Source organism: Lolium rigidum, chromosome 6 (genome assembly GCF_022539505.1).
Source record: "Lolium rigidum isolate FL_2022 chromosome 6, APGP_CSIRO_Lrig_0.1, whole genome shotgun sequence".
NCBI classification, from domain to species: Eukaryota; Viridiplantae; Streptophyta; class Magnoliopsida; order Poales; family Poaceae; genus Lolium; species Lolium rigidum.
This window is the reverse complement of record NC_061513.1, coordinates 34,763,983-34,768,827: the sequence shown is the minus strand read 5'-3', so window position 1 is coordinate 34,768,827 and position 4,845 is coordinate 34,763,983. Positions and strand designations below refer to the sequence as shown.

Sequence of the window (4,845 nt, the reverse complement as noted above, 5' to 3'; positions counted from 1 at the left end):
CAGTCAAGACCAATATTATTACTGTATGTAATTCCATATAGGCTACCAAAGTTGACTGTCGACCTGTTGTCATCGATCAATAGATACAATAATAGTAAGAAGTTTAAGTGTTTACCAAGCTAAGAAATCTAACATATGTGCTCTCATCTCCTTCGAAGTTTATAAACACAAACACCCGCCATGCATTATTCCAGGTGAGCTCGGTCGCTGAAACGAGAACGAGAGAGGGAAGCAGAACGAAGATGAGCGAGCCGGTGCAGCTGCTGGGGTCCTTCGGGAGCCCGTTCACGCACCGCGCGGAGGCGGCGCTGCGGCTGAAGGGAGTGGCCTACGAGTTCATCCAGGAGGACCTGGGCAACAAGAGCGAGCTGCTGCTCCGGCACAACCCGGTCCACAAGAAGGTGCCGCTGCTCCTCCACGGCGACCGCGCGCGCCGTCGCGGAGTCGCTCGTCATCGTGGAGTACGTCGACGAGGCCTTCGAGGGCCCGCCCCTTCTCCCTCTCGGAGACCCGCTCGCCCGCGCGGCCGCCCGGTTCTGGGCGCAGTTCGCGGTGGACAGGTGCTCGAGGACGCTGTTCAAGGCGCTGTGGACGCCGGACGGCGAGGCGCGGCGGGGGCTGGTGGCGGAGACGAAGGGGAACCTGGCGCTGATGGAGGCGCGGCTGGAGGGGAGGAGGTTCTTCGGAGGCGACAAGATCGGGTACCTCGACATCGCCGCCAGCGGGCTCGCGTGGGTAACGGTGCTGGAGGAGCTCGCCGGAGCGGAAAGCAGCATGATCGGCGAGGAGGAGTTCCCTGCCCTGTGCCGGTGGCGCGGGGAGTACACCTCCCATGAGGCCGTGAAGGCGTGCTTGCCGAGCAGGGACCAGATCGTGGCCTTCTACGCGGGGATGAAGGAAAGACTCGCGCTCCTTGCCAAGTCAATGCAAAAGTAAAAATTGTCTGTAGCTACTAGAGGTACTGAACTACTGATGATGATTGTGCTTGTGTACCGTTATGGCTCTCAATAATTTTGGCGTTTAAGGGAAAAAAATGTTACTATACAGTAGTATTTCTGAAGTACACCTACGGGCGACGCGCCGCTGGTTTAGCAAACTGAAGAACTCCCTAACGTTACTAGGTAAACTCTCTAAATCGGTCTTATTGTTTGGGCTCCTTTTGAATTGTCCATTGATTTTATCTTCTGTCTTCTTCTCTTTCTTCACATTTTGGTACTAAAGCATGTGTTCGATATAAACAAGTATCTGAATTTGCTTCTTACAAGAAAGCCTCAAGATGTACTATTTGAGGATGGACACTTATTCAGTTTGATAGTTACTCACTGATCCAAAGACTTCTAGAAATGAAAGTGAGACGTTGAAGGAGCATTATGATGTTATTATATTGAAGTAAGTAAATGGCTAGCTATACGCATATCTAAACTCCTAAATTTTCATGAAAGCTGAAGAATATAATTTCACAATAACCTGCTCGTGTTTAGCTCATAGTTTAAAATAGCCGGCTATCTCATTTAGCCGTGATTTTTTTGGAGGCTATAAAAGGCTATAGCCGGGCCCTTTTTTCAAAAATTTGGATTATTTCAGTCATATTTTACCAAAAGAAGAGAAAAACTATGACGCAAACACGATTTGTGATACAACTTATTCAACTATTCAATTCAAGGCAAACAACTATTTAATTATTCAACTCACAAGTTTTATCTAATTATATTAAATGCAAATTCAAAAAACAAGAAATATAAAAGAAAAGAGAAGAGAAATTAAAAAATAGAGGAGGTTTAGCGGCTAAATTAGAGGCTAAATAGAGGCTACATATAGTGGTTTCTCATTTAGCCTATAAATGGCGTAGCCGCAACGGTAGGTCTCCCGAAAGGCTATAGCCGGCTATAACCAGACTATTTAAAAGTTTGATTTGGCTACATGACCTGTAAACCGCCCGATTGGACAAAATCAAAGCGCTCCAATTGTGAGCAGCATATGCGAACAGAACTAAAAAACCCTAAGGAGCATATACTGAAAACAGGTACAAGAAAACCTAACAACGCCGGCGATCTTCATGGGATGTATTCACGATGGTGGCCGTTTCACCCCTCCTCCCTCGACCAGCTCGCCGTGTGTTCAGAGTTCATGTTCTATTCAGATTATAAATCAAGTTCCCCCGCAGGCCGCAACAAGCCAGCGAGCGAGCTTATTAGGACAGCTAACTAATCCAGACCGTGTCCACCAGACGTGCTGGTTGTCTTCGAGCACGCACCGGCCTGCCGATCTGATGAACTGAGGTCCGATCATCATTGCCATCGCTGGTCTCCACGACCTGTTCATCGACAACGGCGTCGTGCTGGATAAAACTGTCAACCAGAACTAGAGGCCCGTCATCATTGCCCTCGGCAGTCTCGACGACGGTATCGTGCCGAACAGTGTTGTTGGCAGCGTCACGCCGGCAAACCGGGCACGTGGAGACACGGTGGAACCACGGCCCAATGCACCGGCTGTGGAAAGCATGCGTGCACGGCAGCCTGGCGGTCTCCTCCTCTGCGGTCCTCGAGAATTCCAACAAACAGATGACACAGAGGTCGCCGGCGGGCTCACGGCGGCGCTTCCTCCTTCGTGCCGGCACCCTGGCAGGCACGGTCTTGTCCTTGCACGCGAGTAGCAGCGCCTTGGGCTCGCTGTAGATCAACCGGACCTTGAGGCCGATCAGGATCTTGAATGCGTAGGCCGGGACGACGCCCCACGCGTCCTGGGTGTCCTGGCGAACCTTGTCGACGATGGTCGTGGCCAACTCGTGTATCGTGTAGTTCTCCCAGTTGTCGGCGGCGAGGTCGCACTTCCCTGTTTCCGGCCCCTCGGCGAGAATCCTGTGGATGAGGTCTCGGCAGGCCACGTAGCTCCGGAAAAGCGAAGGGTCTTTGACCTTCATCTGGCAGTCGAATAGGTGGAAGTGGTAGGGCGGGTCATCCTGCACCGTTGTTGATGTCTTGTGGCCGATCTTGAGAGACTCGCGGGTGATGAATATGGGGCCGTAGAGGCGCACGGAACACGGGGAGTGCTGGTCGTCCATCTTTTTCATCTCGGTGACCTTGCCCCAGCCGCGGATGCGGGTCTCCGTCGCTGCCGCACGTGACGATGAACTTGCTTCTGCTGCTGCTGCTGCCATGGCGCACCTCCTACGAGTGTACGTACCTTTAAGCTGGGATCAAGGCGAGGAACACCTGTTGGTTATGCCCTATGGTATGCACGCATCTGCGCGGGCTGTGCGCCTTTTGTAGGCACCGCACACGGAAATCCGAATTCTACTCTATTAGGAATTATACTTGTGAGACGGATCGAGATCGACCGGACATATTCATGGAAGGAATCATCGCCTTGCCAACACAGGGGTACATGTTGTGCGTTCTTTCCATGTAATCCGAATCATACTTGAGTTAGGATCGATTGCGCACGCGCCTACGGTTTTTGATCCAATTCCTATTTAATCTCAATATCCGGCAAGGAATTAGCGACTCTGTCTGTTCGGCCGCCGGATCGACATGACGCCGTTGAGGAAGATGCCATTGCCGCCGCTGGCGGCGGCCGCGGCCGAGTGCCGACTGCCGAGACTCAGGGTCGAACGAACTACAGTTCGGCGAGACCCGGCGACCGCCCACCCCTGCTCCGTGTGCCTGCACGGCGACCTGGTTCTGACGTACTTGGTGCGCGGTGGGGGGTCGTCCGAGGGTGGTGCGCGAGGAACAGCCCCGGAGGTTCGACCAGGTGTTCTACATCTACGACCCGGACCCCTTCTTCCAGAGCTATCAGGCTTGCAGCGGCATCATCCACTAGATGCTCGCGCAGACGCCGGTGGTCTGCGAGTTCGACCTCGCCGACGACAAGTGGGACCACCGCTTCCTGCCTCACGACCTAGCCATGGTGATCGATCGTCGGCGGGTTCTCGCATGCGCCATGGACCAGAACATGGGCGTCGTCGACCGGCGCTGCAACCTCGACGTCACGCTGACCGTCCGGGTGCAAGCAGGCCGCAGCGGGTAGCCGCAGGCTAGTCGCGGCCGGCGGATTGGTGTAAAACACGGCCAGCGTGGAGTGCTGCGTGTGTATGGAGGATTTCACGGCACGCAATAAAAGCTCGGATCACACCGTGCGGCTGTCGTGCTCTCCTGTTTTCCACACCTCGTGCCTCCTGCCATGGTTCCACAGGATGTCAACATGCCCGACGTGTCGCCGTGATATGAGGTTATGACCACACACTCGTCGCGATCACCAAGACCCCCAAAGGAAGGTTTCCATGTCTGGAGGCTCGAGCAACAACCCTAATTTCTTCCGACGATTTCTTGTTTGAAATGAAAAGAAAAGAAGTGGAGAATATCAGTATGTCTATTGTTAGCGTGAGTCATATTCTGCTAGTCCTGAAACAAACATCCTGTGACTATAAGGGATAATAACATTGAGTTGTCTTGGATACCCAGTTGATTAGATCAACATTGTAACAACAGAATCACTTAAATGTCGGGAAATTTGTACGCCATCATAGGCGCTGCTATCTATCCTATATAAGGTTTTGGCCACCGGTTTAATTATTTTCATGCTTACCGGAAAAATACCGACAATATTGGCAAACAAAATTTAAATTTAAATTTGAAGAATATTTGAATATTCTCGCAGATCGGGAGAGCTCGGTGTCGGCTGGAGGCCGGGGTTCCTCTTGCACGGGAGATCGGGTTCCCTAGGCGGCGCCGGGAAAGGTAGGTGTCGGTGGCCCCCCTGATGTCCCACTGATGTCGGCGGCGCATACCCTGCAGGTCTGCCATTGCCCCTAGCGATGTCATCATGGTTTCTTATACTTACTAG

The 4,845-nt window shown here is 52.5% G+C and overlaps 1 pseudogene; it reads left to right on the top strand.

Annotated features, from left to right (window-relative positions):
• The first annotated feature begins 242 nt into the window (after positions 1–242).
• On the top strand, positions 243–936 carry LOC124658837 (annotated as a pseudogene).
• Positions 937–4,845: the final 3,909 nt, after the last annotated feature.